Source organism: Anoplophora glabripennis, unplaced genomic scaffold (assembly GCF_000390285.2).
Source record: "Anoplophora glabripennis isolate ALB-LARVAE unplaced genomic scaffold, Agla_2.0 scaffold139, whole genome shotgun sequence".
NCBI classification, from domain to species: Eukaryota; Metazoa; Arthropoda; class Insecta; order Coleoptera; family Cerambycidae; genus Anoplophora; species Anoplophora glabripennis.
The window spans coordinates 564,975-591,959 of NW_019417300.1; the positions used below are offsets into that span (position 1 = coordinate 564,975).

At 33.8% G+C, this 26,985-nt stretch overlaps 1 protein-coding gene and 2 non-coding genes across 3 annotated transcripts in view; 2 read left to right on the top strand and 1 right to left on the bottom strand.

The window, feature by feature from the left end:
- Positions 1-26,985, top strand: part of LOC108906375 (liprin-alpha-2-like) — a 298,472-nt gene that overhangs the window by 196,684 nt on the left and 74,803 nt on the right. The window lies entirely within an intron of this gene.
- Positions 2,766-2,838, top strand: Trnaa-agc. Its single transcript has one exon. It is a non-coding gene; the product is annotated as a tRNA-Ala (tRNA).
- Trnaa-agc lies at positions 5,201-5,273 on the bottom strand. The gene has a single exon. It is a non-coding gene; the product is annotated as a tRNA-Ala (tRNA).

Genomic DNA, 26,985 nt, shown 5'->3' on the forward strand with positions numbered 1-26,985 from the left:
ACTTCTTTGGGACGTAGTTTTCGGATTTTCGTTTGATTAGCGCTTGCAACTTTTTATAGCTTCCAAGATCTATGTTGTGATTGGCACTTAACGTTGACTTGAGCATCGAAAAAAGCGTCCACAACGTCGAAGATTTATATTTCTTAGATAGTTCTTCAAAATACACCATTACTGCGTTTCCTGAGAAAGTTTGGACATTTTTGGCTAGTCGCCAGTCCATAAATCGGCTTAACTCAGCTTCATACCTGCTTCTGAATTTTGTGGGGCAGCAAATATTTGGAATTATTCGAATTTCGTGACTGAAAACATACATAGGTATTGTATTTTTGAAACCGAGGGAGTTGCACGAAACAAAATGTGTAAATATAACGGTACAACGTAAAAGGTATAACAACACATAGTAAAAAGAAAATATACACTCAAAAGCGAAATTCTGCACATCATATAAGTTCAAAAAATACTCACCATTTTTAGTTGTGTATAAACACAAATTAAAATTAAATTTATTACTTTGCAGCATTTTTGCGTGTTTTATCCTAAATGATTTTTTTGACACAGTTAATGTTGTGGTGTAATATTCCCTTGTCGTTTATAAAAATATTTGCATTTAAAATAACAAAAATGTATAAATTTTTCATAAAATAACATTATTGTGTATTGTGTATTTTTAATGGAAAAAATAGATTTGATGCATAATAAATGTATAATACCTATAGGTTGGCAATAAGGAAAGTAATAGTTTTTTGGATGTGTATTTACATAAATTATACATATTTACGTACAGGCTCATTTAAACAACGATTTACTAATATCAGTAGGTGGGTTTTTTCTTTTATTTTCCCGAATTTCCAAGTTATTCCACATTTCGTTCTTACAAATTATTTTAGAACCAATGTAATTTACTCATTTGAGATATATCAATATTTATTGTAAAGTTAGATTGGGTTATTTTTTTGCATAATATAAAGAAAACCTTAACCTGACCTAACCTATTATGTAACATATTAAATCTGGTTTATGTGGCAAAGCGAAATTCGCAGTTTTTATACGAAAGATGGTTAGTCAGGCATGAATTCGGAAAAAGCTAAAATAGATTCAACTTTTAAGAAATTTACTAAATTTTTTTTACTAAACTTTTACTATAAATAGAAATAGAGAAATTAATGCCATTGGATAATTTGGCAAACTTCTTTTTCTTTATCATATCTGGAGAGAGATTCTTACATTGTATACTTGAATCTGCATAGCATGTTGTCAAATAAATATGTAATTTTTTAGTTGATCTCTTTCCTAATTCCTTCATTAGCAAAATATATGTTTTTTCCGGATTGTAGGTAGGTCTAACTAGCCCTTATTAAACTTATAATAAATATTAGGTACCTACAATAATAATCAATGCTGTTAAATACTTGGTAAGCAGCTTTTCATTAAAAAGAGACAAATTCTTATATTATGTTGTTAATTCCATGTCTGCCATTAAAACGGGAAAACTAGGGTCAAATCGAATAATATCGCCGATTTAAACCACCCGCAATAGAATCATATAAAGGCCTCTCAACCCAAGAAGATTAATTTCTTCGTCGGCGGTAAGAAGTGGACCTCTGCGATAGCATTACAAAGTGAGATTATGGCTTAAATAATTTCGGCGGTTTATCCATAAAAGATGACTCCACAACCGAAACCGGGATTAATTAAGGAACGTAACGGGGGTTGAAACGAAACTGAAGTTAAGGGAAGAACGGCTAAGGGAAGCTTGTACGATGGTGGACGCGTCTTTAAGGTTTTTAGTGATAAGAAGGGCGAAGTCGTCGTGACTAATGGGGAAAGTTTTTGGATTTTTTCGGTATCGGTTCGAAATTCCACCAGGAACGTCAAAAGTTTGTAAGGAAATTTTCGAAGTTTCTATTTATGGGGGAGTTAAATACTTTCCACTTAAGAACTAATTGATTCAAATAGACTAATTTTTACGGGATGTCTTAATACGCAATTCACCTCGGCAAAGATATAAACCTCTATTGGCTAATTTATTTCAAACTTTTTTCTCTCGCATAACAGAAAAAACTGACAGCAGTTTGTTGTAGTCAAGTTTTATAATGTTGTATTTATTTTAACATTGAGTTTTTGGTGTCTCGTTATGTCGATTTGTTATTTTGACGGATTGTGTGATTGATTGCCTTTCTTGTATGTTTTGTGAATATTTATTACAAATGTCAAGAAAGTAAATAATTAATAAAAGCGCAGTATTTAGACATAAATATGTAGTTTATAGATGAATATAAGAATGGCAAGGACAAGATGAGGCCATAAACAGTTTTATGAAGATATTTTATTTTTGAAGTTTAACATTTCTCTTCCTATTTTATATTAACAGTTTAGGAGTTTTTTTTATAATACCGGCAGTACTGCATAGTTAATTTCCGTTTCAGAATAGACAAATTATGTTACGCGTAAATACCATAATGAAGTCAGCGGTTCCCAACAAGTTTTACATTAAAGAATTAGGCATATTCATTTTGATTACGACTGTTTTCATTCCTAGTTTTTACGCAAAAGAAAACTATCAATTACATGTCCTACACAGGACACTATAGCACCATATAAAATATATGTACGTATTATTGTTCACTCTGTAAATATTCGTGTGCTACAAAGTAAAAGTCTGACGAAATATGTTATTCATTGGCGGGCAACGCCTAAGAACTAGTTTCTTAATACAGTCGGAATTATATCATTTGGCTTTGTTGCAAATTATTTTATTTATAACAGGGGGCGTAGCTCAGATGGTAGAGCGCTCGCTTAGCATGCGAGAGGTACCGGGATCGATACCCGGCGCCTCCACTTTTTTTTTAATTTACAGTTCTTAACTGATAAAAGGGAGTTATTCAACTCTACTAAAAGCCATTAAGATAGTAAGAATAGGAGGGTATAGAACACAATGCCACACAATTTTATAATCGTATTCCCACTTCACATGCATCACACTTACATTTTCAGAAAATTGCGATGTGAGATTTTAGAATAATTCTTCATAGCTTCCTAGATATATATCCAGCTCTCTTGAGATCCTTTTTGTTAGTATACGTAGATATTTTTTCTTTTCATTTTTTTACAATAATTAACGTTTTTTGATTAAAAAATGTTGACTATTGCTAAAAAAACATTTTCAACTTAAAAAAAAGAATAAAAATTGAAAAATTACTGGTTATATTAATTTTTTAGTAAAAACGACAAATTTAAACATTCCGGGCACTAGGAAAAAAATTGCATCACTTTGAAACTATCAGGGTTTCTTTATAACACTTTGAGGTTGAACAGTTACAGTCAATATCCTTAGTTTATCCATTATTTGCTAAGTTATACTAAGTTATTTTATTATTTATTATGCAATTTTTACCCTTTCTTCAAAACAACATTTTCACTTCGACACAAATTTTTATCAAAAACCAATAATTACACTTGTATAAAGAATACTTTGCAGTTTTTAAAACCCTATTTGGATTATCTGTACGTTCATTATTTTTCGAGTAATTGATTGCCAAAAAGTCATACATAACTTTTTTGCTTTGATAACAATTTGCGGTAATAACTCGGCTACAGGGTTGCGAAACCGCTCAAATTGAAGAGAATTAAATTTAAAAGAACTTTACTGTGAAATTACTAAAAAAAATCTATATATCTTTTTAAAGACAAACAAAAATTTTTAAAATTATTTTTTCGTTGGTTTTCTTATGATTACTCAAAAACCGCTGACGCTAAAAATTTTACACTCTCAATCTTAAAACTAGAAACTGGAAGCTTCAATTTTCTTTTTTTTTTTCATTCTCTCTACGACTATTTCCCTCCAAGTTACAGCTCTTAAAAAATCACTCAAAAATTTGAGATTTTTTTAACATCCCTTAATTTTTGTGCCTAGTGTAGAATTCATTTTCAATAATCAAAATCGTGGAATATTAGTAGAAATATTGAGAAGCTCTGGAATCGACCCCGACTTACATAGTACGTAAAAAGAGACGAATAGTTGTGACCGCAAACGATGTGTCGTATATTTTTTTTGTCCGGTTTTTTGTAGTACCTACCTAAATAGAAAAATTACTAGTTCAAATTTAGATAACCATCAGTTCTACTTTGGTGAAAATTATTAGCGAACAAATGTTTAAATGAAGTAATTTATTCGTCTAGATTCTTACGTTTGACTGTATTTTCTTTTTGTTAAAGGACAGTATTGCGTGCAATATCCCATCCATACAAATTTAAGTTCATTAATGACGACTATTTAATAACTCCCTTGTGAATAATACATTGTAGACTCGAATGAAAAGAGGTTAGGCAATTACTTAGGGAAAATATTTGATAGTCGTGCATGGGAGCAGAAAAAAATCGATGTTTGTAGTATTTGCTTAAATTTTTGAGCACCTAAAGAAAAAACTGCATTTTTTATCGGTTTCTAGGACTTTACAATGCAAATAAAAATGTTTACAACTTCTGAGTAGTAGTAATTTCAGTTTTCAATGTTTAAAAATATTATTCATTTTCGAGTTTACTAAAAATGTTAAAATAAATAACGAACTTTTTCAGTGAGATGTTATAGTTATAAGTTATATCAAATAAATGTAAAAAAATGTCTATATTTAGACACATACAGTTGATAAATTAGTTTCAGTAGACAGTAATATCTAAGGGTAAAGCTGCTGTCAAAAGACATAGGGGATTTACAAGATCACGCTGAAGATTGACAACTTAAGTATATGGGGCAGTTAATCCGATCAATATATATTTAGTAGATTGGAATCACATGTGGCTAACTTCGTTTATTACGGAACTCTAATGCCTCGTACGGCTTAACATGCGATGGAGGACAGATATCAGCAATTTAATATTAATTAGAACTGTGGTTAATAATTGACTAAATAGCTCAGTGGCACAGAAATAGTCGAATGGAAAAACCCATCGTCAATATTTACGTGTTTAAGCCTAGTTAGCTGTTCCTACCTACCTTTTACAGTGTATCATAATAAGTTAATATACAAACAAGTTAGTTGAAATTATCTTTAAATAATAACTTGTAATTTGATGAGATGTCCACTTTGATAATGAAACACATGTAGTAGTTTGATGAAGTCTGTTTGCGTTGTTTCATTTTATAAACCTACCTGCATCACTTTTAATTTTAGTTATTAATGAATTGCCAGTAAAAAAAATGTGGAGGCGCCGGGCATCGATCCCGGTACCTCTCGCATGCTAAGCGAGCGCTCTACCATCTGAGCTACGCCCCCTGTGACAAATAAATTTATTTGCAATAAAACGAATTGATATCTTATATAGCTGTTGTTCCTAAACTAGTTCTTGGGTGTGGCACAATAATGAACACCTTCGTTTAACATATGCTTTCTCTTAATGTACCTCGCAAACCAGATTAAGAATATTAGGTTAGATAAGAAATAAGAATATGTAATTTCAGTGATATTCCAAATATTGAAAATGGCGAGTGACTAACATATTATGCAGTTAGTGGAGATTAACACGTGTATAGAACTTGAAAATTACCTTAACTGAATTTTATACAAAATTGAATAATTATTGCACAAAAATGCAAACTTTCGGTATACATAAACCATTTTAGAAAAATTTATCAATTTAAATATTGAAATTGTTGTTTAAATATGTTCTATGTTTACTTAATAAAAGCTGTGGAGTTTAAAGGAATTGTACGATTGTCGTTTTTATTAATTAACAGTACAACAATCAAATCAAACATATTAGATTTGATGTTTTTGGGGATACTCTTTCAGGTGGTGCCCACAGATAAAAAAAAATCATTCAGACCATCAAAAGGCAATTAAATCGCAATTTTTCCATATTTTCGTCTTTATACCGTGTTTTGGAAATTTTATCGTTGAGGTACATGCCAAAAATCTCTTGACTTGAAGGATCCGTGATATGCGCATCGATTTAGTGACTTGACGCACCAAAATGGCGACTGAACGAAAAATGGTGGCATTCGATTTTACTACGGATTTACTCGAAAAAGGCGGAAAATCTCAAGAAACAAAAAAGTCTTAGACTAGGTCAAAGAACATGCTTTTCCAAAAAATTTTTGTGCCACATTTCTAATTTTTCGACACCACCAATTTTGAGGAAATTGATCCCTGAAACAAATGAATGAATAAGATTTCCATTGTGATTACTAATTATGAGTTACATTATAATCACGTAGTTGAGTCACAATTACAGTTATTTTTCATCCTATTGAGATAGGTAGGTTTGAAATTACGTTTTAGTGAAATCTGTAGTTATTATAACTAGGTACTACTTAATAGAGAATTTTAAGGATAAGTGACTTTAATTAATAATCCAGTAAGCAAAGGTTTTTTTTCCAGGAAAAAAATGAAGTTTTGTTCTCACCGGTTTTTGGGGTGCTGAATCCGAATTTGAGGTTTTCCACCTCGCCAGGCGTCGGCTTCACAAGGAAAATTGCAAATAACCTCAAATTTTCGGCACTTTTTTCAGTTTTTTAACTCGAAAACTAAGCGTTTTTTTATTATAACTATGATTGATATACCAAATTAAAGTAGACAAAATTTCCTATAAATACGTTTAATAACTCTAGTCTGGACAATCCATAACGTCGTTAGATAGTGTTGAAAAAATGGCATTTCTTGACTTTCCGCTAAAAAAGTTGAAAACGTTATTCTAACTGGGCGCGGGTGCCCTACTATCAACTTCATACACCACTAAAATCAATTATTTTATGATTACCTGGTATGTCCAGATTACATTTAAGGAATTGTCAAACGTGAGTGAGGTCCATAACATAATAATGGTCATGGGCCTCCTAGTTCAAACGAAATCGTTACTATTAATTCAAGAAGAAGGTTTTGATAAAAGGAAACATATTTGGAACTTTGTATTTACACGAAAAAAGCAAAAACACCGTTATTTAATAATTTTTATATTCATTCGTCGTCCTCATCTGCAGAACTATCACCTGAAACAACGAGAATGGAGACTTTAGATAACTATAATAGAATCCATGTCGTTCATGTTCATTATGGACAAAATATATATGTCTTTGCACAATAGAGTTTAATATTATTTTTGAAAAAGAGAAAGCCGAAAATAAGATGAAGAAGAAGGCATAAGGCTCAGGATTGCGTTCGTATCGCAGATGTTCCGTTTAGATGGACTAGGGCAGGGGTCGGCAACCTTTTTTGGCTGTGGGTTAAAATCAACCACAGTGTGAATATTAAATGGACGTGTGGGTCAGTGATATTTTCATTTTAAAACGGTCTTTTAGTGAATAATAAGATACATTTTATTAAGAAAATAATTACGATACGCTTTTAAACTTTAATTATTATTATAAAAACTAATAAAATTCTAATTATTATAAAAACAAACATTTAGCAGTTACCTAAGTGAAATAATTATTATTTAAAAAAATATATTGCCATGAACAAACAAAAAGCAAAAAAGAGGTTATTTCAAGATTGACGTGCGCGCAAAAACAAAGCATCTATTTTCATTTTTTTTTATTCTCAAAATATTCGTTTCATGTTTATTTTATAATTTATTTTTGTATATTATACTTTTTTTAGGAAATAAAGTGGGTCACTTGAAATTAGTAAATGGGTCACTCGGTGACCCGCGGGTCATAGGTTGCCGACCCCTGGACTAGGGTGTATATCTGGAGTGACGTAAGCTGTATATCCTGTCTGGGTAGTGGACTGCTCGAACTCAAAGGATGGACGCTGGTCTCTCCACTGGAAAAAATATTATTATGACATTTTGATCATTGTAAGGAATTAGGGATTTTAGGACAAAAATATTACGTATTTGATGAAGAATTTTACAAAGTTCTAAAAAAAATTATAAGAAAACTAGTGACATTGAATTTATAAATTATATCTTCAAGTAATTCGTAAAATTTGAGTGTATAGAACATTACAACTTTGTACTGTTTATGTTATAAAATCTTCCCAGACAATGTTGTGCAAACTTTATTCAAAAAAATTTTTAGAGTGCTTTTATAGTATTTTAGAGACTCCAAGTATGTCTGCTTGTTTTGGGACCAGTCACGCCTCACAGTCGCTTCCTGTATCGCCAGCATCCATCATCTGTGCAATTATATTCGGGAAACGGTTCCTTTGTTTGCGGATTGAACGCCAATACCCATGCAAATTCGTACCGCGACCCAAGTGTGTCCTCTCGCAAGTTTCCCACTTTGAGGCCCGAACTTCTTATTCAAGCGGTGTCGGATGTTGACGAAATTAGAGATTCTGGGGGCGCGCGGCTCTGTGCGTGCTCCCCCGAGAGGTTGTCTATCTGTCTCGGCACGCCCCGTCGTGCACCTCTTCGCCGGAGCTGCCAAATTAACTCCGTGTCTGCGATACATATGGTGTACGGTGCTCGGGGACTTGTTACGCTTTCGGAGGAGGATTCTATTTACTTGTCTTTATTTATCTATCGAAAAAGGGACAGGATACAGACTTTAAAGCCCAGAATAAGAGTCACAAAATACTTAACAAGAAAAAAACGTAATTAATAATAATACAGAGAGATGCAGAATGATTAACGGCAATGCTACTTAAAATATTTTGTGCGCTGCCCTCCTATTATTTTCACTTTTCGTAGCAAGCACACGCGGAAAGCATGAACGTCTCTGAATTGACAGATCGTGTCGGTCGGAAATCTAAGAAAACGGAAAGTAATTTTGATCAAATGGAAGTAAATTTTAATATATTTGGTAACATTTACGTGTGACGTCAGCTTTAATACAATAATTTTCTTCACTATCTTCAGCCTAGCCTTGGTCCAAAATTGGAGAACAATTGTTACAATTATCGTCAGAACATGAATCAAACGTGGGATTGCAAAAAAGTCCAAATACTTACTCAAATCAGTTCAAAAATGCTCCAAAATACACAAAGATGATGGTAATTTACCCGCTCCGAAAATTTTACCGAAAAAATGCAATTAAATTTTTTACCATAATTTTTGTAATTTTAAAGTTACGAATCTATTTATCTTCGAAATTGACTTCAACTTCCGGGAGTCATAACTCGAGTTCTGTACCACCTACAAAAATATTATTATTTGCTATTTAATTATCTTCATTTTTGCTTATGAAAATTTTTTTAATAAAACTTGTAGTTTTTGAGATATTCGCGAAAAATGACTCAAAAAAATGAATTATTTGGGCTAAAAACGAACATGTTTATGCGCAAATAACTCAAAAAGTATTGACTGTACAAAAAATTCTTATAGAACATTTTTTGCTTAGAATTGGTTCTCTATCGAATCGTGAGGTTATTTTTGTTAAAAAAAAATTCCCACCCTCCAGAAAGAGCGGCAACTTTTGTTTCTTGGGCTATTCCCTAGCTACAGTTCAAATTTCTCGTCAATCTATTCCATCCGAAGAAATTGGTAGCCAAAATGCTTCTAGTGACTGGACTATAATCATTCTGGATCAGTCTGTAGAATAACGCTACAAATATTATTAGCTCTTTTAATTTTTTTTTATGTAACGAATGATGAGGAGATATTTAGATGACTTAAATACAAACTGTAATTTCTACACATCCTGTTTAAAGTGGAATTTTGACCAAAAGTCTGATAATAAGATTGATGGAACAGTACATTAATTCTAAGGCCTAGCTGTGGTATGTACATAGAAGTTACCACTGAACAATATAATTGAAGAATAAATGTCACAAGGCTGTAAAGAAATATTGCTCTAGCGAAAAGTCTACGTTTCTTCAGTGAAGTTATATTTGTTGGCTTAACAACGTACTACTTTGAAAAGAGTCTACTCAGTCTATAGTTTAAATATGTATATAACAAATCTATTCTCTACGGAATTAAGTCGAGATTTGTATAAATAATATTGAGGATTCCATACTGTGGAAGCAAAAGTATATAGACTTAATAGGGAATATCGACTTAAAATTTTTAGACTTTAATAACAAAATCAAGCAATTTGTTACTTTTATGTTTTATGCTTTAAAATTATTTTTGTCAAATTATTTTATATAGATGAGAACATGTTTAAGTTACGAGTAAAACAAATACAAGATTTTAATTGTAATATTTACAGTGTTAATTCAAGTATTTCTGGAACGAAGGACAATTAGCGGAATTTTTTATTTTCATGAGTATATTTTTTATTCCCCTGCGTAAAATAAGAAGCTGCAAAATTTAAAACCAATTGTAGATGTCGTTAATATAGATCAAGAATAATAATCGTCCTATTCCATTCTACGACAAAAAGTGCAATAGGGCAATGTTTGTTTTAATTTTAACCCATTTAGCATTTAGATATACAGTGGTAAAAAATGCCAAAAAACAAATTGGTCAAAAACACGCAAATGAACATGTCAAATATTTGACAATTTTGAATTTGTTTTTTATCTGTAGTAGCTTCTGAACTCTGAAATTCCACGGAATCTCACTGACTAACTCTCTACAAACAAATTTAAGAATATATCTTTACTGCCAGAAACGACGTAGTAGCATCAGCGGAAAATCGTAAAATTACAAATAGATTAGCTCCAGCAGACAAAATGAAAGACACTCGCCACCTAAGATTGCGGCATTATCGGTGGAGTCATATTGTCTGTTTTATGGCTCCTCCAGCGTACACACACATAAATGCGATCCTTGATGAAAGTTAGGAGATAAAACTGAAATCGTGGCAGCTTGGAGTTGTTGTTTTGTTTTAACCAGAACAAAGTATTCAGTTCTAGCACACACTCATTACAAAATATATGTGTGAGAGAGGACTGTACATTATTGATTGTAAATTATTTTCTGTAAAATTCTGAAAATGTCTTTTGACATAAAATAACATTTCAAGTATATTTTAAACATAGATATTTCTTATCAAATAACATGACTTTAAATGTTATATGTCATTTTTCATAGGCACATATTTTGGTTTAATATACAGGGTGTTCTACAAGTTCTATGACAATACTTTTTAAAATGCTTGTAATTTCTAAACAAAAGCGAATCGGAGCTTATAGAGCAAGCACCCTGTATAGTGTTGTCGAGAATGTTGCACTTTATCTTATAAATTTTGGCGGGGAACAAAAGCATTGTCTTCTGACATACTTGATATATAGATAGTGATTCGGGAAATCTCAAGTAAGTTTCCCCTGCGATTTCGACGATTGCCGATGATCGTACATCATTATAGAAAGCATCTCAAATATCTGATAGCCACGTATTATGTTGAACGCCTGTTTTATGGCTTCCCGTGTTTTGTTCATCACAACGTGGGATCTTCAATATAACCTTTGGCCCACACACCTACCCTGGAACATGTGGGGTGTAATCTGCCCCCTAAATTATCGGCCTGTAATCTGGAATTGTTTTCGGTAACTTTTACCGAAACGCCCGCTGAAAATTGCGCGCTTGTAAGGTAATTATTCCTAATTGACGAATTATCCAGGAAATACCGGACGAAAGTGGGAGTTAGGTCCAACGCTTGTCCAATCAATCTGTCACGACCTAATGTTGAATTTACAAAAAATACAACCTGGGAACAAAAAATATGGTGACAGGAAAAAAATTCTAAGATAGTGAGTTTTTTTCTGTGGCGCATAAACGGCGAAGTTAACCTAAAAAATTCATAAAATAGCCAAAGCATTATAGAGAAATGCTTACAGAAATTATTACCTGGACAAAAATAAATATGACCGTATTGAAAATTAAATTTTAAATTGAGTTTCTTGTTCTTTAAACTCCATCCAAAATGGCGAACATGGTCAAAAAAAATCGCAAAGTTGCAAAAAAACGGTTTTTCTAAAATAACTAAAAAAATATAGCACCGATTGAAAAATTTTACATGAGAAAGTTGTAGGTTTTAAAAAGATCTATCTACTGATTTTTTATAAGTATCGATTGCTTTGTTACTTTTCGAGATATATCGAAAAAACCGTTAAAAATCTTCTCTTTTCTTTTCTTCTATAACTCGTTTACATTTACGTTCCCATATTTGCTATTTACTGCAAGCATAGCCCGCGGTAAGCCAAAAAAGTATATTTTTGAAAAAAAAAAAAGACGCTCTCGAAAATTGGCTAGATCTTCTCAGCGGATAGCCCTACAGTAACGATTTTTGTTTTATTTTCTTCGTAAAGAGTTATATTATCATGCTGTTAAAAAATATTGACGATTTTATTAATTTTAAGGATCAAAAAATGACTGAAAAAGTTGCACTTTTTTTAGGTATGTTTCTTTCAAATAACTATTTCAATTTTTATTTTATGAAGATGACTTTTAAAGAAAGAAACTGCTGACATTTTTTCACAAATTTGAAAAAAAAATGTTTTTCTATGACCTTTATTTAAAAAAAAATTGAGGACGCAATTAACATTTTACAGCGATGCGCTTGATGGAGGTTAATATTGAATACTTATATTTTCAAAAAAAAAATAGTAGGAAATGTTTACTTGATAGACATTATCGAGAAATGAAAATCGAAAAGATATTCAAGAAAACCACGACCAAAAATTTTGCACTTTTTTCAGTCATTTTTGGACACTTGAAATGAATAAAATTGTTATCACTCTTTTTTACTATGCAAGTACAACTCTTAAGAAAAAAAATGAGCCCTGATTCGTTTCTCTATGACTATTTGTCGAGCAAGAAGAACCAATTTTCGAGACGACCTTTTTTTCGAAAAATCGATATAACTAGAAAAATTTTTAATATTTTTAATTTAAAAAAAGTCACTTTTTTGCTTGCCGAGGGCTACATTTACATCAAGTAACAAAACCTTAATTTGAAAGAGATACAGCAAAAACAAGATAAGTCGATTTTTGACGGTTTTTTCGATGTATCTCGAAAAGTAATATAGCAATCGGTATATTTAAAACACGAATCGATAGGTTTTTTTAATAGCTACAACTTTCTCATTTAACTTTTTTCGATTGGAGTTCAAGTTTTTTTATTATCGAATTTTTTTTTTGACTTTTATAAATTTTTTAGGTTAACTTCACCGTTTATGCGCCACAGGAAAAAACACTTACTTTCATAGATTTTTTTTCCCAAAACAACAAAATTGTTTGTTTCCAGGTGGTATTTTTTTGTAAGCTCCACTACCTATTGATTGAACTATTACAAGGATTTTGGAAACTTGGATTTTTAGGCGCCGTTTTAAAAATTCAATATTTACAAATTAACTACGTTTTTGTGGATATCACGTGTAGTGCAATTTGCGAAAAATATTACAAAAGGGTGGCTTTTCGAAAAAAAAATTGATATTAAGAAATTGAGACTTAAAAAAACGAAATCTGTAACAATCATGTTTTTCTGCTCTCTCATATCGGGCTAAGTTTCAGTAAAATGTAAACGAATAGGGTAGTTTAATTAAATATTAGAGAAAATCCGTCTCGCTCGCTCGGCGATCGCGCCTTCAATCAATCTGCCCGCCCGCCATCGCCCCTAATCAAAGAAATAAATCAAATTTCAATAGAAATTATAATTAGGTTTCTACCGGGCGGGCCGCGCTCCAGATGGTGGTTTTTAATTGCTTGTCAAAATATATCGGCGAATTTAATGTGCCGTCTTGTTATTTCATCCACGTTTGAATTATGGATTGTGCCAATATTCGTAAATTGAAACTCCTGAATATCTTTTACTAGGATATATTTTTAATTATTTACATTAAGAAAAAAAATTGTTAATCGATGGTCGAAATTATTATTATTATGTTTTAGTTTAAAACTGGTTGTGTAACATTTGCTTTTGTTCTAGGTATGTGCCAGCCATTGGATGTCGCCTTTGGTTTATGAAATGTGGTAAGAAAAGTTAGAATTAATCTTTAAATTGAAAGTCGAGACTAACGTTTTAAAAATTGGACGTGGATTTGTGCCAAACTTGCAGCATATTCCATGTCCTTGTCTGAATTTTTTATACTTGCTGTGAAGCGAATCAAACCGCGTCCGGAAAAAATAATCCCCCGCCTATTCGTCCGGTTCTTTATCCAAACATCGTAAATCAATACCCGCCCCCCAAAAAGGCCCCACAAGAGACTTCACAAAGGCCAAATCCTTATTTGACATCGGGATTAAATTCAATTAGGGGCGTCGCACCGCGGGACGAGGGCCATTGAATATTTCATGATGTAATCATCCGGCATATCTTGAAAAATTCGAGGCCGGGGAGACGCCGAGATCTGCCCCCTGGGCGGGAGGCCCGCACTAATAACTTTCTGGCGTAGGGACGGCGGAGGGTCCGGTGATGTTTCACGACTGTTTCATTAGCCGCGGGGTCGACGAAAGTTCGCTTATTTATTTCCTGAGAGGTGATTTTTCATGTTCAGGGTCAAAGTGCGCGTGAAAAAGTTAAGTAGGCTTGGTTAAGCTTTAATTTTAAACTTTCACAGTTGAAGAGTTTCTAGCAAAAACAACATTTGTCACAAAATTGACTTTTCTAGTTATTGTCGAGCTAAAAAATATTTTTTTCTCAAAATGTATAGTTTTTTTACACAATTAAGTGAGAATGTTTCATTACACACTTTTGATTATAAATTGTCCTATAATACTTTCAAAATCAGTTTCAACACTCTAAATTTATTTTGTTTGACATAAGTTGTTCTTGCCAGAAACCCTTCAATTTTACCAATCAAATTGCACTTAAATGTAAGTTAAATTCATCGAATGAAGTTAATGATAATACAAATATACATAAAATCCAAGAATTAATATAAATAACAGTACTAATAATATTAAATAAAACCGTAGTGAATTGAAAACAATTCCTTGGCTAACTACTGCATTATTGAAAGCGGTAACTAGAAAACATACAATGTATATTCTTCTTCTTCTTCTGGTGGTTGGTCCTAATAAGTCCCATAGCACTGCGGCCTGATTAGGCCTATTGTGCGTCCCACTACTAGTCCTACTCAGCAAGTAGATTTGTCCTTTTTACAAAGTCCAAAAGCTTCCTTGCTGACACCTCTCTCAGATCCTTGGCTTCCAAATAGGGTCTCCCAAGGAGCGCCATTCTGCTACGTGCAAATCCCGGGCACTCGTCCAGGATATGCAGAGAAGCTTCATCCGCCGATTCACATTCTCGGCAGACCGGACTGTCTACAAGCTTTAGCTTATGTAGATGTTTCCTAAAGTGACAGTGTCCCGTTACGAGTCCTGTCACTCTCCTGAGCCGGATTCTGTTCAAGCTCAGTAAATCATTCGCTCTTTCCTTCGAAGGATACTCCATGAGCTCCTTAGAATGGCTATGTCCTGGCCTTGAAGTCCAGTATTTCCTGTGTTCTGTCTCAGTCCATTTGCCCAGAGCCCGCCTGACCACACTGGGAGATGTGCCACAGAAGGGCTCCGGGCCAATGAACTCTGTTTCGGATCCCTTCCTAGCAAGTTCATCCGCTTCCTCATTTCCACAAATGCCTTTATGCCCTGGCACCCAACACAGTCTGACTGTATTGTTGGTGGCCAGTTCAGTCAGCATTTGTAAACAATCCCACACCAGTTTTGAACTTATCTTGTGTGCGCCTAAAGCTTTAATTGCAGCTTGACTATCAGAGAATATATATATGAGTTTACGTTTATAACCTCTACGTACATTCTCTGCCAGACACGCCATTATCGCGAAAATTTCTGCTTGGAATACGGTAGGGAACTCCCCCAGACTGTAGCTTGCACTCCATCTGGGTCCGAGTCCATATATTCCTGCACCCGTCCCTCTGGTCATTTTGGAGCCATCTGTAAACCATACTAGGCTCCACCTTTCCAGGGTATTAAACCTTTCCTCCCATTTGCTTTGATCCTCTGTTCGATGATGGCTTGTGGAAGTGAAACCTTGGAACCATCTTGTCAGATACCATCCCAAAAGTTGGTTCCGACATAGATGTGTCTATGATCCTGGAACAGAAACTACCCCTCCAGTCGTTGTTATTCCTGAGTCGATATGCTGCTAGCTGCGCTTCTCTTTCCACCACTATATGCAGCGGTGGCAGATTTAACATGACTTCTAGTGCAGCTGTCGGGGTCGATGCCATCGCCCCCGTTATACCTAAACAGGCCAATCTCTGAATTCTATTCAGTTTTTCCCTCGCTGTGGCCTGTTGTGTTTTTTGCCACCATACCACAGCGCCGTAGAGAATCCTAGGTCTGACTATCGACGTATACAACCAGTATGACATCTTTGGTTTCAGTCCCCAGGTGCTCCCAATAAGGCAACGGCATACACACAATGTCTGCTTCGCCTTACTCACCACTTTTTCCAAGTGCGCATTCCAGGTAAGCTTATTCAGTATCACTTCTAGATATTTCACTTCCCTGGAAAGCCTAATGCTCCTCTCCCCTATTATAGGTTCAGAGAGTCCAATTAAATTCATTTTCCTGGTGAATACAATGTATACTTATCTTAATTAATATAAAACGGTGTAAAAAGTGTACCTATAAATATTTTTGGAAATTGGTTGCGGAAGAAAAAAAAACATTTATCTTGACCTAAACGGCTTTTTTTTTTATTGAAGACAGCTCTCTTTTAAGTGTTTTCATGCTACATTTGATAATGTTGCTTACATTTACATCTTTAACGAAAGTGGTTAAAATTTTCACAAAATAATTTGAATTACATTTTCGTATAAAAATAGACAATTGGATCTATTTAAAGATGGGCATGTCCGAAAGTTTTTCCGTGTCTCACTTTGTAACAATTTTGTCGAATTTGCGAATAGCAGACGCATTAATAACTTCTCTCCTCCGCCTACCCCCCACTTGCCAAATCACCCGTTCCGATAAAATGACCCATAAAATTTCATCACCGCTCGACACGACAGTTGCGCCTTTGTTCGGGGCCGTTTGATAATGAGCCCGTTTGGTCGGCCAATGCACTAAGGGCCCATCAAGCGGGCGTTTTTATTACATTTCACCTGCATGCATGTTCCACCCTCGCCGGCGATCGAACGTCAGGGAATCGCGACACAATCGTGGACATCAGCGTGGCAGTGAAGACGTCCAAAGAGCATTGTTCGATATGTGAGGCTCGTCACTACGCTATGGCTGTAGTACAAAGCAAGCTGATGAGTAGGGACTCACTTTGCGATATTTTTCACACTGGGAGAAATCTTATTCTGAATAAAAAAAATATATAAGAACTTACAAGTTGAAACAGCACCAAAAAATTGCCAAATTCCAGATAAGTTAAGGGCAAGAAACAGCAACGAAGCTGGGATCGAACGTCGACTTTAAAATCAGTTTATGTCTCTCCTGAACAATCTATGTACTGTTACTTATTTTCTTGGATATCTAATAAAGGCCTACAAAATAATTTAGATACAAGACTTATTAAAAAAAAAAATCGTAATTCTAAATTTATAATTGAATTGTTGTCTCCGTATTTTTTTTCCTGGATTGGGACGAATTGGTATGACTTTACATAACTCTTTACTAATTTATCACCGCTTTCTAAATCACAGCGATTAAGCTTCCCACTGTGTATGTCTTGGGGGATATCCCAGTTGGTTTGACGTGGGATTAAAAGATTTCGGCTTCATTAGGAGGTTTAGATGCGGCAGAAAGGGTCCGGCTAATTTCGGTTGAAGTGCTGTATTTCCTGGATAAGAAAAACAAGTTCATTATAGAAAATCCCAAAATCTATAAATACCTTTCTTGTATCGTCATTGTAGATGGAACAAATTTTTTTATTTCTTAAAAACAAGTCGTATACAGTTGGCAGAGAAATACTTACCCTCTACAAACTCCCAATAACGATTTTAAACCATCCGAACAGTTTCTTAAGAAAATCATAAAACAATCCCATTCCGTTTAGTTTACACAAGCCCTTCGCCACGCTCTCCTGGTCCTGTTCCAACCCTTTTGGCGCTGTGTCGTTTTCCGTATTTCGATAATAGCCGGAGATTATAATAATAAATCATGTAATTTATGATCATCCCCATTCAGGTCGAAAGATAAGTTATTAATGGTCTTTCCCGGGGTCGGTAAATATTTTCTCCTGAAAATTTACTCCCGCTTTTATATTCTTATCTGTCAGCAATTTGTTAGCCCTTCGATGTTACAATGCTTACACGATCGTTTACAGATTATTGCAGGGGAGAAGGGTCGGTGTATTATTATCGCAATATCGTTTCGGACAGAAAATCTAATATTTTCGCCACTTTTATCCCTAAAACGACGTTTTGTGCGTTGAATTGTACAATAAGCGCATTAAAATGCATGAACACCACCGCGTTCAACGCCAGTTATTGTCGTGCGGGAAAGGGGACCTGAATTTATCATTTAAGTAAGCATCATTTATTTTCTACCGCGCAAAGGAAACGTAGCCAGGAGTGAATGAATGTGTTCTGTAAGTAAAGAGACAAAATAGTACTTTAACGAAGAAATACTAGCGTAGTTGGGCGTCTAGAAAAGTTGCACTCCTGATAAGCGGGAGCTCAGTAGGAGAGACGGATCAGATTTATTGAATAAGCTTGGGACGCATTATTGACATGATGACACGTATTACATTTAAATAGAATCGAATATAATGGGGATTCATTATATTCTAACATGTGACAGTCCCAGTAAGCTGATAAAAGTGTTGAGGCATCAGCCAGTGTTTTTATTTATTTAAAATATCTATTCAACGAATTGAAAACCTATTAACAGTTTCATTTGTTTTATATCGTCATAACGAATGCTGTAAAAGAATAACTTTAACATTTTTTGTGGACTTACTATTTTTAATACAGTCATTGAAGCTTTTCACCTCCAAATTCTTTGAAACTGAACCGATCGACTTGAAATTTGGCAGATAGTTAGTGAATAGGTCAATGAACATTAGTGACATAGCGCCGACTGACGCTTCCACCCTGTTAAGGGAATTTTTCAGAAATAACGCTGGAAATCGATAGAAAATCAAATTTTCAGCAAAAAATATTCGAAGAATTTTTTCGAGAAATCTATAGTTTTTTAGTTATTCACGATTGAAATCTTTTGATGAATTTTGAGTGAAAAAAAAAACACGATGAACAAAAATGTAGCTTATAAATAAACAAAGAAAGTCGTTTTTTAAAAAGTGTTGTACGTCCTATACAAAGCGAAATGTGGTTAGTGAAAGGGGACTTGTTTTGGAGGGAATACTCTAATTGATGTATTCAACGTCAAATAACGGAAAAAGGATTAATTTTACGTGTATAACGCTCCAGAAGTTTTTTGTAGTACTCAAAAAGACCTTCAAAATGAGCACTTGCAAATGTTAATTAGAGCAACATACGATCCTGAAGTTAGACCGTTTTAGAATGCGTATATTTTCAATATGTACAGTAAAAGTTGAAAACGTATTTTTCATTATTCAAAAAAATAAATTGACTTATTTATATAATAACTGAAACGATGAAAGATACGTAAAAATTGATAGACAACAAAAATGTAGCTTTCTTATTAGTAGTTTTTCATTGAAGTATCCATTTTAGTGAAAAAACGACCTGTCTCGAGCCCTTCGATCCTTTTCCTTTAAAAAACGAAGGACTTAAAAGGTTTTATATGCAAACGATCTTACAGCTCTTGAAATTATCTTTAAAATGCTTTTTTGTAGGATACTATAGCTTCAAAATTAACCCAGTTATGGTAAAAAAACCAATGACATTTTTTCGGAGCAAAATAGGCTTTCTCATTTTTGGAGCAAAATGTTAGGATTCAAGTGCACGTCAGCGTGTATAAACAATATAAGGGAATTTTTATTTTAAACTATTGCACAATTATAGCATTCCAAGATTTAAAACGTAATTATCATTTTTTAGCACAGGGGTGATTTATAAGGGTTGAAAAGTGTTATGAGATTCTTTCATAAGCAATGAGGGGATTTTTATTTTAAATAATTGCACCATTAAAACATTCCAAGCTTTTAAAATGTAATTTTTGACTACTGTTTACTATTGCCAAAATATTTGTTATTATGTTTGAGCTTTCGCTTAATTACAAATTATGCCTGCTAAGGTTTTTTTTAAAGATATATTTCTCATCACTTTTAATGTGAAATTTTATTCACTAAGCTTAATTTACAAAATTGTCTGGCTGACTTAAGTTCCTTGAAATACGTCTACTATTATGCCACCGAGTTTTTATTTAAATTTACGTCCATTCTTACTATTCACGGTAGAAATAAAGTCGTTAATAGCTCCTGCTTCTCAAGATGGTGTAGAGGAAGGCTATAAATATCACTGTTTTACTTTAATTGCTCATCATTTGTTCTAAAGTGAAATGACCTGTAATAAAATGTGTACTTTACTAGTTTCGTATACCTACAACACTTTTCCTGAGGTAAATGAATTAAATACACTTGAGTTGTAGTTTCTGTTTGAATTAGAAATAAAAAAAAATCGCTAGAAGTTTTTAATATCTGCACAGACGTCATATTGCTCTTCTATTTATAAACTCCGCTCGATGTACGTCCGATTAGTTTTATTTTATATATGAGAAGCCCGTACAGTCAAATTAAACAAGTTTGTCGTGTACCCTGTTTTCCTGGTATGTTTATTATTTGTCAGTAAAATCAACTTGCAGCAGCCGACTTTCCTCATCAATCATCGACTCTTGTTAAGTCCCTTCCTGTCGTGTGGACCGCCCTTAAATACAGGACAATTTTGATCGATTCGTGTCTACAAGTATGTTAGAGCAGTGGTAAAAAACTTTTTATTTGTACAAGGAGTTGGAGGTGTCCTATTATAATAATGTGGTTATATGAGTCACTTTTGTAGGCTTCGGGGAAGTTTTTATGAAATTTCTGGTGAAAAGTTGCTGATGTTTTAATAATTTTCTCCTCGCTTTCCATTTCATTATGAAAGAAAGCTCTAATAGCCCCATTTAAGGTAAGAAATTATTAAAAATGAGCTGTGTCAAGATCTTGCTGACATTGCTTCTCCCAAGAAACGCGTAGCGGAGTTACAGATAATTTTAAGTGACGGAAAAATTGCAAAGTAAATCGTTACTTGCTTTTTACATTTTCTTACATATTTATAAAAAATTAATAATTTTTTATAATTATTCTGCTTTTAAAATAATATCTTTTATTAATTTATTATAATTATATTATTTATAAAGATACTTCATCAAGAAGAACCCGAATCAATTCAATAAAGAGCCGATACAGACACGTGGATACATCTTACAAAAAAATTCGATAAAAAACGAAACGGCACAAATATCTTCATTACCGTTAGAGATAGGTATAGGGAACCTATACATATTTGTTGACAACTGAATTTATGGCCAAGTTGCCCAGTGCAGCTGTGTTTGTGCCGCGTTTGGCCGCGCGCCCATTCTTCAACTGGGCGACCAGACCTGTACATGGGTATGGCTAAATAAATATGAGAACAAGTTTTTCAAATATATTAGTTTCCTATTTCGTTATAAGAATTTCGTAGATTTTCTGCTAATTGGAATAGGCCTTCCGAATACGTGGTTAAAATTAAAGACATTATGACTGAATCGCCCTGTATACAACAATTCTAAATTTAACGGCACTCTCTATAATAATGCACATCTCACACTATCTATGCACAGTAATGGCTGATGCTGTTCTAGTCCACTTCCTCTAAAATACTTATTTTTATACAGGATGCTTTTTAAATATATTCCAATAATAAAAATGATATTGAATCGTTTTAAAGATAAAATAATTATTGTTCTATTCAACTTCTTCGTTTAAGTAAAAAATAGAAAAAATAAACTCCGCCTATGCATTCCTTTTTTCAAGATCTACTTTATTACCTCCTTTAACCAGCCCCTCTACCTGAAAAACGCCAAAGCAGCTCTGTTTCACAATTCGTCACACATTACGCGATCAAGTGGCTGAATATCACCCGCCCTCGGCACGCCTGCCTCTGCCTGGTATCTCGCGATCGTCCTCAATAGAAGGACCTCCTACAAAACAGCCAACAAAGGGAACACTCTCGAGCGGAGATTCTTCCGTGTTGATTACGACAGTGATACTCGCTTCACAAAGGCCGAGATATTTTTTTCCCCGAGTAGATCCGTTTAGCGCGAAAACTATCGATTAGGTCCTTTTTTCAAGATGGACATAATCGCGAGTCTCTTGCTAAGTTTCCCGATCATTAATCTTTGTGGGAAAACTCTTTTATACTTTCGCGAATGATAGAGCGGTAATAAACTCGTGCTAGTAATATTTTTAATGTTTGCTTAAATAGATTCTGGATGTTTTCAGATGTTGGTGCGTTATTTTAACAAATTATGTACTTAAATTAGTGAAAAAATTATTTCGCGTCAGAATAACAACATAAACAATCACTTATTTTCAGTGCTTGGATATGGGCGCCAGTCTCAGAGAAAGTTTCGAGATTTCGAACTTCTTTCGGCTATAACAATTATTCCAAAAAATTTAACTCCGGGGAGTTGACTAATTTGGAGGATAAAAAAAATTTCAACAGTTAAATAAAAAACAGTGAAGGCACAATGTGTCCTATATTTTCTATTGCATTATATATTTCAAATAACTTCAGTTGACTTTATTTTATTTTTATATTTAATTTTGATAATGCCAAATTGAAAAGAATAATTAAATTCGCACTTGATTTTCAAAAACAATTCTATTGAATTAAATTGATTTTCTTTCTAACATAAAAAAAACTTATAACTACCTACCTACGTAGCCTGCGCCAATTTCCTAACTACTTATAAATAATGACAAAAAAATGAGAAATATTCACAGAAATATAGTAGGATCATATTCGATGCAAAGTAATAAATCATTGCCTGTCAAGGGAACCAATGAAGTACGCCTTTAAGGGTTTTACAAATTGAATAATTTCTTTATACATTATGAAGGGACGAGGGGATCAGTTCAGGTCTGGCACCCTTGTTGCTACAAAAATTCCTTTATTCTCATAAACTATTTATTTTAAATGTAATTTATTATAAATCCAATTTGTTTCCTAAATTCCACATATGTACTACATTTTACCTCTGTACGCGCCACTGTTGTTTACTTGTTTTTTGGAAGCGCTCTCTAATTGACGGCAAAGCTCGCCAGGTTAGTATTTGACGTATAACCGACCAGTTCGTACACTCGATGCACCTGGGCGACTACAGCTACTACCAGAACACAGTGCGTATGCGGCGGTATTTCAGATTTTTCATTCAATTTCATTTTAAATTTGAAATGATTTATCTTACGCCTCCTAAAAATGATGACACGATTTTCCTTTGATAAAAGGCCGACAATTTTTTGCTCTACTTTACATCGTATACGATCCTACTATAGATGGAAATCCGTATTATACAGTACGCGCATAAAGTATTCAGTAAAAACGAAACAATTTTTTTTTGGGGAAAATTCTCGAACAAGTCGATTTTTAATTTAAAAAATACATATTTTAGCATAAAAGGCGATTTTCAACCGTCATTTGTTTTCGAGTAATGACGTCATCGACATTTTCTTTAAATAACAACCCCCATATTTTTTTTCTTGATTCTGAAAGATCGTTTAATTGTCGATCCGACAGTATTAAAATGTTGCCGTCTTACATGGGAAAGTTTTCGAGTAAATGACGATTGAATGTTAGAAAACGTAAATTTTATTCATTAAAAAAATAACAATTCCTATGTCAAGCAAATACGATTCGTTAAGTTTTTTACCTAAATTAAGTGTTCCAATTACCACCCACCGACTGCTTGACAATACGCAAGTCTGTGTAGAAATTCTTCTTGTACATTATGAACTATTTGTGGGGTAACTCTGTGTATTTCATCTATAATAAAATTTTGGAGTTCTTCTAAATTATGTTGCCTATTAACGTACACTTTGGACTTTAAGTAGCCCCATAAGAAATAGCCTATAATGCTATTGACAATAATTTGTAGAACTAATGAGATTCATGATTTATTTCGAGTAAGGAACTGACCTTAAAGGATATAATTTTTTTTAAATTGTTATCTTTTATACCACTGATTGATTGACTTTTTTCAATTTAGTTTTATATACAGTGTGTTCTGAAGATGAAACATTATTTCATTTGTAAAAATTTGGTTTATAACTCAAAAAAGCAGCCTTCAATTGTTTTTTTCTGTACTGCTTTAGTGTCACAAGAACATTTACTAAAACTTTTTTACCCAGAGAGAACGAAATAAAAAGGTAATGGGGTAGATGTTATGCGGATCATCCTGTACATGTATTACAACAGTGGCCAGATGAAAGAACAATCACACTTTCAGTGTTACCCCGTACTCACTAATTGCTCTCTCTTTTTCTCCGACATCCCCTGTTCCGTTTCCCACCGCGATTTCCGCGCCTCGTTAGCGATTTTATTGCTTCTCCAGCAGCGGGATACATGAAAGGCGTGTGTATACGTGGAGGAGCTCTTTGCTCGCGCTTTTTTTGCCACACTCGCTCCCTGGGCGGTGCTTCTGAAAAATGCGTATTAGATCTCGGGCAGGCCATTTTTCCCCACCAATGAATTTATTGGGCGCAATAAAGTCCGCAGTTCGGTCGGCGGAGAGACCTTTTTCTGTGTCCGTTTGAGTGTATTACGTGGTTTTGCTCAGAAACGGGCCTTATTTGTCATTTCGCGGTAATCATTTTTAAAAGAGCCCTTTCGGGTTTTTCCTCAATTGTAGGGCCGAAGTAGACTGCAAATAGGTTGCCGCAGAGCTTTAGACGGATGGGTCTCATCACTTGTTTTTAAACTGTCATAACTAGGCGTAAGGAATTTGGAAAACACATTAATGTAATGTAATAAATTTAAAGTGTCAATAGTAGATATTTTGTTTGAGTGGTGATTGTTCGTGAAATCTGATGGGGGATTTTTACATTTTTTCCGTAGGACAATTCTGCCGCGTGTACACGTGGTGTGCATCAGCAGGTTAAGCGCTGTTGTCACGTCGTGATGAAACTCCCCCAATTAATACTCGCTGTATTTTGAAAACTATTAATCTTAAGCACCTGTAATATACAGGGTGTCCCAATAATATTGCGAAAAAATTCAGGGCGAGTTTCCTTGACCAAAAAAAAGAAAGAAAGTTCCTGTAAACCTATGTCCAAAAAAGGTTCGTTTCGAAGATACAGGGTGTTGAAATTTAGAGAAAATGCAAGGTTTTTACTAATATCTAGAGAACCCTAATTCCGATTTTTTGAAATTTGGTATGTTTGTTTATAAAAACGGTAGAATTGTCCGCTTTTTTCAATTGCTAATAATTAATGCAATTTTCATCGCAGACACTTGTAATTCAGGAGTTTTGAGGCTTTTTGCGCCCTTAATAAGTAGTCATAAGCTTCACTAGCTTGGCGTTGGCGTAATTTGTTATCTAAGAAGATGCTATTTTCAATTCAATTTTTCCAATCTCACAGGCGTTGTAGGGTTTCGATCATTAGTTGTTTTTGTACCTAAATAGTTGTATTGACATATACATTTACTAACAACTTAATTTTTCAAATTTAATTTGTTTAAAAATGACTGAAAAAATGTTAATATTTATTAAATTGTTAAGCGCGCATGCTCCGCCTCGCTCTCCCCACTCGTTCGCCAGACCAAGTAATAGAACGCATCGCCGATATCTTCTTTTTCGCAATTAAATAGTTGAATTCACCTTAATGTTAATGTAGGACATGAAAATATAGCTCTTAATGTATACTCTCTCCAAATTTCGGCTCTTAATATTAATAATTAAGGTCACTGCGATTAAATATAGAAAAAAAAAATTATCTCGGCTTCTAATCAACTTATCACGATTTCTTTTTTAAATTTGAAGAAAACTAAAGTATGGAGGTTACTATTTTATTTTATAATAATTACATATCTTAACAATTTAATAAATATTAACAATTTTTCAGTCATTTTTAAACAAATTAAATTTGAAAAACTAAATTCTCAGTAAATGCATATGTCAATACAACTATTTAGGGACAAAAACAACTAATGATCGAAACCCTACAACGCCTATGAGCTTGGGAAAAATGAATTGAAAATAGCTTCTTCTTAGATAACAAATTCCGCCAACGCCAAACCAATGGAGCTTTCTGGTTGAAATTCTTACCACTTATTAAGGGTGTAAAAAGCCTAAAAAATCCTGAATTACAATTGTCTGCGATGAAAATAGCATTAATTATTAGCAATTGAAAAAAACTGTAAATTTCGACCATTTTTGAGGTCTTGTGCATAAACAAATTATCGGAATTTAATCGGGCTTTTCTCATTTTATAGGCTTATTCAATATCTACCTTTTTTGTATAAACTTTTTTTCGGTATGAATAATAGTTTTTTTACGTGAGTCAAAAAAACACTTTTCCATAACTTTGACCACTGTTAAAACAAAGTTTCCCAACTAGCCTTGAGTTGATTTTTTGATATTTTATTTATAATAGGTTTCCGAACAATATTCCGCAAAGAAACTTCTAATAGTATTTTTTTCCTGAAACAGGCTCTTTCATGTCTATAATGACTGGGCTATTAAGTTTATATCATCTGTCTGGTACTTGTTGTTGGAGTGTCCTCAATTTCATGAAGTAGGTCTTTCTCCAATTGTAGGGTTATTGCTGTGCGGGGTCGCCCGTTTCCTGCGGTAAGTTTTCGAAAACTTCCAGTTTCACTAAGACCTTGATGAAGACGGGTGAAGATACTATGATGAGGAATTATACGATTAGGGTATTTCTGCTCATAGAGGCGCCTGGCGGCTAATGCATTACCGTTGGCAAGGCCATAAAGAAAATGCATATGGCACATTTCACCATTTGTGTAATTGATTTTGACAAGCAGGAATTGACAACTACACAGTTCAAGTACTTATTAAATTCACACACTTGAGCTATTAATTTTTTGCTCGAAAACGAAGCAAGATATCAAAAAAAGTAAAGAGACAAAAAAGTTGTATTTTGTAACGCATAATTAGAAAAACAAATGACACCTAAGAAAAAGCAGTGACGTCTCATATGTTTACTTATTAATATCAACAGGAGGGAGTCCACGGACGCCGCTGGAATAGTTAAAATAAATCGAATTACGTCAGAAGA